Source organism: Epinephelus lanceolatus, chromosome 20 (assembly GCF_041903045.1).
Source record: "Epinephelus lanceolatus isolate andai-2023 chromosome 20, ASM4190304v1, whole genome shotgun sequence".
Classification (NCBI taxonomy): Eukaryota; Metazoa; Chordata; class Actinopteri; order Perciformes; family Serranidae; genus Epinephelus; species Epinephelus lanceolatus.
In genome coordinates this window covers 26,715,185-26,726,349 of record NC_135753.1, presented here as the reverse complement: position 1 = coordinate 26,726,349, position 11,165 = coordinate 26,715,185, and positions in this window count along the sequence as shown.

Here is an 11,165-nt window from a genome sequence, read left to right as displayed (position 1 = left end):
TGATAATGACCCCTTTCTGATGCCGTGCAGTTAATGCACTTACCTTGAACAGCGTGGCAGTGACAGGCATGCATAAATATGATGGGGCTTAATATTTGACTGTGATGTCGCATCTCAGACTGACGGTAGTGGGATGTGGTTAGAGTGGTGTTAATAGTATAATACAGAGCCAATGCAAGGGGCTCTTACACCCACCAGGCTCTATTGTCACGTTAATGACAGTGGACAGACATCAAAGATGCAGTAATAGAAATTCCCATTTTGTATTTTTCACATGGTTTTGTTCCCTTTATGCGTCGCCCCCTCCGACTTTGATCCCATTCATTCAGATATCCATCCTGAGATTGAACTGAACTGAGTATATTAAATGAATAAGGCTGAGCTGGAGGTAGCAGCATTTGTTACAATCCATTGGAATTCATGTCTCCCCCTCCTCTCTCCCTCCCTTCTCGTTCTTTGATGCTGTCTAGGTTAGGCCTGTGAAATGCAGTGTTGGGTAATAACTCCATTGCGTTGATTATTAGCCTTCACAATAGAGGCAAGCTTCCTCTGTCTGAGCACAGTCCCATAGTGGAATGCTGGTGTAACTTAATGTGGCATGAAAATAGCTCCTCAATTTTCCTACGCACAGCCTCTCTAGAAACTGCCCTGTTCCACCCTGCAGACGCCTCCGGCCTTCACTGTTTCACTTCCTCTCTCCCGGCTTTCTCTCTGTCTAATTCTTCCAGCGTCCCTGCCCATTCAGCCGTCACACACCTTAGGCAGGACTCAAAGGTGAGTGTGTGTGTGCGTACACATGTATGTGCGCGCAGGTGCATGTCAGCAGAGAGCCGGGGAGGACGTGAAGGGGAGACACAAAGTGAGATGTAAGGGAAAGAGAAGGAGACAGAGATGTAGTGGGGAGCAGGTGGAGGGTCTGTGATTTATACTCTGAGGATTTGAGCGTGAAATCAATTTGTGTTTGAGAAGAAGTGAGGCTCCGTGGAGCCACTGTGTGCCACAGATAGACCTTGAGAAATTAATGCTCTCATCTGAAGGGGAAGGGTGGAGCCTGAAGGAGATGGAAGGTGAAGGAAGATGGAAAGGTAGGAGAGAAGGGTAGAGGAGACATGGGGAAGGACGTGGAGACTTTTGAAATGATAGGAACATTTCAGGCAAAATGTAGTAACAAACAACGTGAGTAGTTGCGGCATCAATAGACGTGAAGGTTTTGGAAACAACATCTTGAAACTAGAAAACTTCAGATTAGGTTTTTTTTTTTTAGTTTTGAAAAAACAATAAAGAAAATGAGAAATGTCTCAGGAAACGTTTTCCTAAAAAAAAAATAATCTAAAATTTCTTCTATTTTTCACCAGCCAAGAGGAGTCTGTCAAATGGGCCCATAACAGCTGGCAGCTGAAATTAGGCCCCTGTTCAGGGACAAGCTACAGTTCAAATCATATGGTCTGCCCTCTGTTAAGGTGAATTGAAAGCTCTGAACACATCACAACTTAAACAGTTTTTTGCATTTGCATATACCCTGAGATACCTCTCTTTTAAAGCAAATTAAAAGGAATCATAAATGAAACAGAAACATGCAAGAACAGTAAGTTGATTTTATACATAAAGCTAAACAGTGACTGTCAAGAGGAAAGATTTCTTTTGCTTTCTCCTTAAACCTGCAATAACTGTTTTTTTGGCCGCTTATGTGCTGCAGAAACAAACTGACATATTGTCAACCTTTTACGTTGATGTTAGCAAACAGTTGCTTATTTGCATATCCAGAAGAAACGGGGAAACATTAGCATTCATTTGGAGTCGTGTTTCTGGCCACCTGAGGCCTGTATTACGAAGCAGGATTTGGAGTTAGCGCGGTAACTTCAGGGTTAACTCTGGGCTTTCAGTACTACAAAGCTGGTTCTCTTTTCACCAGGATAAATTACCGTGGTAATGTATGCTGACAGGGTATTGGATCACAACTTGTCAACACCATTGGTCAGAACTCAGAACTCTGACCAATCAGATCTCTGACGAAAAAAGCATCCATGGACAAGAGTCCAGAGTCTCAGGTTAAAAAGAATCATCTCATTGTTCCACTAGTTTTAAAACAGAGCTTCTAACAAACGGATAGACCGTTTACATCGCTAAACACGTGACTTTAGCTGTATTTTAACTTTTGCACATAAGTTTATTTTAGTCCGCAGTGACAGTGTTGCTATGTTACACTCTGATTCCATCACTGCAGCTCAAAATAACCTGAAACACCTGTGTGATGACAACTAGGGAAAAAAGGTTATATTTTATTATAAGAATAATCAACACACTGTCAACTGGCTCCCGTATGCCACATTCGGGTCAGATGGACCTCATCAGATATTAACTAGGCTACTTTAATACCATTTATTTCAGTAGCAGAAACAGTCTGGCATCACTTTAAAGTGTTTCATGTGACATATTCAGAGAAGTTGTGTCTCTAAACTACTCTATACTAATGTAATTTAAGTCTCGGCTGGCGGAGAATTTTGGATAGTGCCCTCAATGTTTCTACATTTTCCATTGTAAGATTACAGATTATCTTTTACATCCCATGCCACTTACACATACACTCGCAGTTGCAGACACTTTCTGTACTGTTTCATCTCATAGCATATTGTAAGGCAGATCACAAAGGTTAAGTTTGACCCTCTGTTATCCTGTTATAAGATGTGTTATGTGTTGCTAAATATAGCATGTTGACTGGTTAGTAAGAGTCACGTGAGCGCGCATGAGAACGTAATGAGATTCCCATGTTAGTTCAGTTTTGAAGTTGGATGTTGAACGGTGCTCACGGCTCACTGCATGGACAGGCTAGCTTGCTGTTCTGTGCCCGAGCCAGAGGCCACAACCCAACATAAAAGAGTGCCATTGAGATTTATGTTCTGTACTTACCGGCTGCAGTTCAGTAAAGTCTGCAAACAAAGATTCCTTGTTGTGTGAAGTACTTTCCACCCACGCACAAAGGATTACAACTCATCAAAAGGTCTGAGCACAACAATATGAAGCAGTCTCCTTCATTCATGGTTCTGATTATGTCACTCATAATTAACACCCCTGTCTCTTTCACATGACACTCGTGGCTGGATAAGAAAACCCAGAGTTGACTGAGCCAGTTGATAACCAGCTGTATAGTAATAGTTATCCAGACAGCCAATGTTAGAGTTAGTCAAGCCAGATAATGAAAAGATATGCTGGATAAGCTGAACTGGCTTCTTGGTACAGGCCTCTGATCCACTTGTTGAAGGAAATATCTGGCTTTTTAGCTGCTACATGCTCCGCTGTGCTCACTAGCTAGTCACTGTGTCCATTAAGTCTAGTCTCACTCCGAAGTTGTCGAAATCCGGCGCTTGGGCAGTGAGTTGCTGCGTCAGAAACCAGTGAAAAAAGTGCGTCTTTTAACATCAGCATGATGCACAGCCTGTTGCCGTTACAGTTTAACGACACCCAGTGGCGGCAGGGGGAAATGTGGCGGGACAAGGACGAAAGTTAAGGCAGGAGGGGTAGTGGATGGGTCCAACAAACACCTTTAACCCAACAGAGTGGTGTTCGCGTCCCGTAAGATTCTAAAGCCGAACCCTGTTCTTTTTTCTGAAACCTAACCACACGTGTTTGTTGTTGAAGGAAAAAAACATCAATTCGCGATGATGTACCGACATGGTTCTTTTATTTTGAAAGAGACTGTATGTAAATGGTAAATCTCCTGTGAAAATGGAAGTGTGTTTTGAAAGAAGACAATGCATGTAACAGGCAGAACTTGACACGGTCCCAGAAGGTCAACAACCAACGCACTCAGGGTACCTTTGACGTTGTATGTGGACATCAGGGGCGATTGCTCTGAGACAACTTCCTCTAACATTTCTTCAAAGAAATGGTCAAATATGCACTATTGAATTTACATTAAAATAAGAATTTACATTGCATTAAACGTGCCCTAGGATGCGTTTAACATCATGACTATGATGTTCAAACGTCAGCTGTTTTACACCAGTTTTCAAATGCGACCTCCCTGTCATACATTCTCGTGTCAACACAGTGGACGCGGAGCCTCCAAGCATTCCTTTGAGACAGCGCTGAGCAGGTTTTTTTCATGCAGCAAAGCGAGACAGTCATTGGATAAATGCAACAAAATCATCAATTCGGAGCTAATGGAGCAGTGGGCGGGAGAGGACACTCTGTGTATGCATGATGATTGGAGGAATTGTCTAAAACGCTGAACCCTTCCAACCAAAGTGAGAAATAACTTTTCTCCAAATCTCCTGTTTTATACTACATTGTATGGGAAATAATAAAGGCATGTATGGTTTGATTGCTAAAATGGAAATGTTGGGATTGTGTTTCACTGGCTTACAGTGTGTGTGCTGAGCTTTGCCTCTTCATGGAGATAAGTGAGATGCTGCACCAAGAGGTAAAGAGAAGGATGGAGTGTGATTATGGAGGTGAAATTGCAGAGGACTATGATGAGAGATGATTGAAGAGATGTGGTACAAGAGAGGAGAAGGCATTTGCAGACAAACAGGACTCTACAGCAGTCCTCCCAAATCCCCACTTATTAGAATCAAGTACATGTTCCTCTCATTTTTGATTTCCCCCGCTGTCATAAATTCTGCTGCATTTACTGGCTACGTAACAGAGGAGGAAAAAAATATGTCAGGGAGCCTCCCCACAGCGAGGTGTTCACTGCTGTTTGACATGGGTGTTATCATGGTTCATTTACACCTGCGGGAGTGGCAAGATGTTTCAATTTGATCCTTGCCAAGAATTCTTTCACAGGGCACTAAGACTGAACAGTGCTGATTAATACAACCGAAGATAGCCTCAGAAAATCAGCAGTGATGGTAAACCTTTGAGAACAGCTCAGTGGGGGTAACAGTTCTGAACAAGACATCGCTGCTTTGATAAAGAGCTACATGTTAGTGAGTCAATATTTCAGATGTTTAATGTGTAGTTTTGTTATGTGGTGTTGATGTTGTATTGTTTTTGATTTTGTCTTTCTTTACTTAGATTGAAGATTGCTTCATGGACCACTTAATTGACACTGTATTTGCTTTTAATGCCTGCATGTCCCTTGTTAATCACAGGGACAGACAGACTATCACGCTCACATTCATTCCTGTGGGTCCTTAAGAGTGGCCAATTAGCCGAACCTGCATGTCTGTGGACGACGCTGAAAACAAGTTTTGCAGACTTGTTGTTTACCGTGTAAATTTTATAAGTCTGTAACTGATTTTAAATGTGACATGGACATTGTAGACCAAAAGTTGCCTGTAACACTCGAAAAAAAGGTTCTAAAACCGGCTGAACTTTATAAACATGGTGGTTATGGTCCATTAGGGAGTTGCAGAGTAAGAGGCTGTACACATGCCGCGTCTTTAACCACCTGGAAAATGTGAGTTCAGGCGCTGGGCACTACTCTCGTGCCTACTTGTGTCAACTTTCAAGGGCGCAGAGGCAGGTTGCGTCTGAGGTTGCTAAGCGACCATGAGCAGCACTGTAACATAGCCCACTTACCAGAAATCCTGAGTGCAGAGCTGATATTCCAGGCATTGTTTTGTAAGTGTGTTGTTTTGTAAGTCTGTCGGCTGTGATTGGTGGTTCCTCGTCACATGACATGTGATGCGCGCCTGCTGCATGTCTACATTGAAAATAATAAATTTGAGGGTGCAAAAAACGCAGCATGTGTACGGCCTCTAAGAGTAAATAAGAAAAGTCACAAGGACAATCTGTTTAGATTTGAACACGTCTACTGTCGTGCTAGCAGCTCTACTGAGGCACAATGGTGGTATGAGATCAGCGCATTAGCATGCAAATATCACCTTACTCAGTGACGATGTGCATCAAGAATAAAGCTGACCATGATCACCATCTTAGTTCGGGCTGTTTGCATGCTAACATTTGCTAATTCTCATTAAACAATTTTGAAGCTGTTTTCATTGCAGATATTCAATCCTAAACTGAAGTATTTGACAAAAAAAATTCAACCTGTTGATGGCATAAATTGAAAATTAAGAGATCATCAAACTTAAGTGGAATTTATGCCTGTGCATCAGCTCAATGCAGAGCCTACGTAGTAGCGTATGCACGTGGCCTAAGCTGTTGTGAGCGTTTATACCTGTGTGATGGTGTGTCTGTGTCACTCTGCAGTTACACCTACAAAACACTTGTCGGCGGCAGGGTTTCTGTGAAGTGCTGTGAAGTTTAGCTGATTCAAAACACACATTAAACATGGCTTAATAGTGACAATGTCAAGTACACAAATCAGCTTCACTATAACTCACAGTATTCACAGACAAACACTTGTCTTTTGCTGGACACATTTTCCAGACTTTCATTGAGACTTCCACAAGCCAAGGCCAACTGTGCATTCATGTGCTCCTCGGATGATCGTTCTTCCGAGCTCAGTGTGTTAATGAGGTTGTAATGTGGAAACAACATGGACGCTACAAAGACGGTATGTTGTATTTTATTGCTCAGAGCATTTAAACAACACGCTGATAATGAACAGCAAAGGAAACAAATCAGATTTCAGATTTCTCTGGCAGCACATAAATGCAGCACATGGCTACAGAGGTTACTGACACATCTGCAGTACTACTTGCCCTCAAAGACGCTGACATTGAAATTGACACCATATGTATCAAAACTCAAAAGGTTCGATCAGCTCAAAGGAACCAGAACCGTAAAAACAATCGGACCGTCCATCACTAGTGAATGCTGAATGTAACCTTTCCTGTTACATTAAAAAGCCAGATGTTAGCAGGTTTTTTGCGCAGTGGAAAAGGGGCTCAATAGCTGCTGAGACATTTCAGTTTGGTCTAAAGTTGAGGACTGACTGACTGACAGATCGATGCTGCCATCCCTCCAGCCATGCCGCTAGCCTCGCATTGTGTGTCCATTCCATGCAGAGGTTTTGTGAACACCTCCTAACCATGGCTGAACCTGTCTCAGTATAAATCTGTGCTCAGAAAGAGATAAAGGAAGTAGTAGAGTTTTTTTTTTTTTACTTTATTAACACTGCAGCCTCTGAAATCGATCCAGTATGCAGAACAAAGCACAACCAGGACACCTTTCATCATGCTGAGCAGAATCCATCAACAACACCAAAACCATACAGAGATGAGTGAGTATATTTTGCACTCACGTCTCTATGGTGCCATTAAAGTGATGGCTACCTCGGGTGCACCCTGTCTTGAGGCAGCTGGAGGACTGCCCTCATAATAAGAACATGACTTTCCTAAGTGCCTGTGAGGAAAACCAGCTCTAGATTTACTATTTCTTTACTAAACTTGACCTCAGCCTCCTTGTGCAGGAGAACTAGAGCGAAGGAAGTAAACCTGTGGTGATCAATAAAGCATCACATTATTGCTAATCAATCGGCTTGTTGTGCTTCTTCTCTCCTTTCTCTCCTCTCTTTCCACCCTGGTTCAGTTTGACTATGATTGACATGGACGCATGAAACTAAGTGTACACTCATATGGACGGTTTTCTGTCACATGCACACACATGCACACACTAACACACACACACACCATAAGGCACCCTGTCAGGTATTGAATAGTCAATGCTGCAGAGCAGAGAAGAAGCCTTGGTTATTCATGTGTGATAGTGCTGCTGCAGAGGACCCAGCTGGCTCCCACAGAGCTTCGTCAGTGTGTGCACATGTGCTCGTGTGTGTGTTTGAGCGTGCGCGTGAGAGAGAAACGGAGGGTATGTATGTGTCGGAGGCATGATTGCATGTGTGTGAGAGAACAAATGTGTGTGTATGTGTGTGTACACACCTGTCAGTTTGAGCAAATTCACTCACCTGTGACGTCCTCATTCTGTCTCTCTGTAAGCCGTCACTGAGAGTGCTCCTCTCAAAGGCCCAGGCAACACACACGCACACACACACACACACACACACACACACACACACTCACACACATACACACACAGAGAGTCATATCAGCCATGGGCAGGTGTTGAGATCACTGACTTCTGAAGAGGATTTCACCTATGGCAGTTTGAATGTGTGCCATGTATTTTCACCCTGAGTAATGAATGCTCTCCCTCTCTCTCAGTTTTGCATGTGTGTGTGTGTGTGTGTGTGTGTGAGAGAGAGAGTGAGGGGAAAAGGCGAAGAACAGAAAAAAAGGGTAGAGGGAGAGTGACACACAAAAAAAGAAAGTGTGAGAGGGAGGGAAAAAACGAGCTGGATGTGGAGCTCTGTATCTTTTGCTTTGGAGTTGTGCAGTTTCTATCAGTGACTCTTCAATTTTTCTGGGACATCACAGGCCGAGCTTTGTTGGAGTGACAGTGATGATGAATCCTGTAGGACACAAACGCCCACATGCACAACTGGAGATGCTTCTCTGATGTAGTAAAGCTGCATTCTTCCATCTAGTGGCCACATATGTACACGCACATGCGTGCATTCATGGGTGTATGAGCCACATAGGCACGTACAAACACGTGACTGGTGCACACAGGGCTGGTTGATAGATTTGAAATCAATATCATTGCATTTGAATAATAAAGACAAGAGCCTACGAATTTATACTAGAAAGCTTTAGTTACAAAACTTGACATGTTGAGTTTGAAAGATGTGAGCATTTACCAAGCATGGAGGGTGTCACAAAGGATGTCAAGCTGCATTATGGGGAATGTAGGCTCATGACTTATATAGAGACTAAAAGTAGCTTGGCCTCTGGTGCATTCATTTAGACTGTTTCTTTTTTGTTTGTTTTTTGCTGGAAGTCCGTCTCTTACAAGTCCAACAGATTTATAGAAGGGCACTGCTAAATCACCGGGGGTTCCTTTGATTAAGGATTCATATCATCTAATTACTGCTGAAGCATCCAAATTGCCTCTTGCAAAATTTGTTACTAAGAGGTAAGTAAAACTTTTTAAAGACACCTTTGACTTTATAAAGATCAAATATCAAATACTTTCTTTCCTTCGAAGTCCAGATATCAGTCAGCAAAATGTGATTTATACACAGAGGTCAAATTAGAAGTAGTAGTAGTTTATTTTGGTCATTATCAAACTTATACCAAATATACAAATGAAAAAAAGTAATAGTAGTGATAAACAGGGCCTATATTTTATCTACAAGTGCACGTCACACACTGAGCAAGCCGCCTGTTAATGACGCTGTGGGCTAATGGGCATGTAGCTACTTCCATGTTTCAGATGATACGTCATGTTTGTAGTCGACTAGTCTGAGTGGGCGGAAGTTCGCTGCATAGATCAGCCTCTTATTGGGCGGAACGAGCCACCCACTGAAGTCCCGCCCTACCACCTCCGGTTGTGTAGCAGTTTTCAACCGTTTTCAACACGTCCTTTACTAACTTTTGCGGTGTTTGATTTTGCGGGGATGTAGCCATTTTTCTGCCATGGTTCACGTCCTGTCGGTGATATTTTTGTGGGCGTGTTACACCAAAACCTGTTTCCCCCCGGCAATATTTTTGCAAGCGCACCGTTGTTGTGGCACCGCCCAGAACAACTGTGATTGGTTGAAAGAAGTACCAGCAGTCGGGGCGTTTTTTTCTCCAATCTCAAGGTGAGAGTCGGCCCAGCCAGACCTTTCTTTTCTTGAGAAAGGTCTGGTTAGTGAGACTAGTAGTCGACCAATGAAGATGAGTTTACATATCACCTTGGGTTCGTCTTTCACCTTCTCAAAATGATCCCACACTTTGGATTTCCTGCCCGACATGTTATTAACTAACCTGTGGAATAACCGCAGGTACCAGCCCTGGAAATTAATGTGAGCGTGGCCACTTCCTGTGTCTGTCCTTTCATATTAAATTCCCACATGGTCCAGTCATATAGGTTTTGATTTATTTTGACCTATGATTTTGACAAGGCACAATATTAAATCATTACTTTTTGAATCCGTGACAAACCACAGCAAGTTAAGCTGACTGAAATGGTGCAGGCTGAAGCCTTAGCTTATTGCACCGACCCTTTTTACATGAGGGAGACAATAACATTTCTGATAATTCAGGAACTCTGTTGCTGTGACTGTGCACAGTCCTCCCTCTGTGCCAGGGATGCTCCCCTGGGCTACTGTTGTCAGTAAGAATGACATCTCATTCAGCTTGTCTTGTTAAATAAGACTTAACAAAGTCCAAACATTTTAATTAGACATCAGAATTCATCCTTTTTATCAGCAGACTGCTTCCTGACCTGGGATTGAACTCCTGGCCTTTTGATTGGTTGTCAACACCCTCCTCAGGGACACTAATGTCCTGGCAACACACTCTTGAACTTTGAGGACAGATGTAAAGCTGGGACCACCTCTCCACTGCCAAAACTCATTGGTAATCAGCAGTGTGTGTGTGTGTGTGTGTGTGTGTGTGTGTGCTTGCACAGTAAACTTGTGGGTGTGGGGTGACATTACAAACACTGCCTTTTAAATTATTGGAATGTATCTGTATTCTTTATCTTTTTCTTGTCGTGTATGTCAATGAATAATTCAAATGTACTCAATTTAAAATGGTGTGTGCGCAATTGTGTGTGTGTGTGTGTGTGTGTGTGTGTGTGGACTGTGAGTGCAGCGGGCATGATTTCTTCTGACGGTCCGAGTGTAGCACACAGCTGCCACTTCACACTGCAATTAAGCCATTATAGAGTTGACGCCTGGTCTGCACGCATCACTGTGACCACACATACTCACACACACACACAAACACGCACACACACACGCACACACACACACAGCACACACTGTAATCTCATGACCTCACATGTAAATGTATGCATATACTCATCAGATGAATTACGCCTAATACATATCACATAAGGCACATGCACATTGCAGTGTAAACAGCTATAAATGAACAGCTGCTGCACCACCACAGAAACACACACATATAGGCCATACTTTACGGTACTCTGCCTATGTGCTCTCAGTCTTCTATGAACTGAAGCAGAGGCACATGCATACCTTGAAACTATTACCCTTAGTTTCATTTTTTGTCCTTTTTTATCAAACTTTTCTCAGTTGCCTCTAACACCTCGAGGCTTTGCCTGCAATTCTCAGCTCTGCCCAAGGACGCTGTCACATCAGCCAATTAATGAACCACTGTGGACTTATGGTGCGCAAACAGAAAGTAGGTGGTCAAAGAGGTCACCACTGTCACACAGCTTTCTTTTTTCTCTCTGCTGGATAG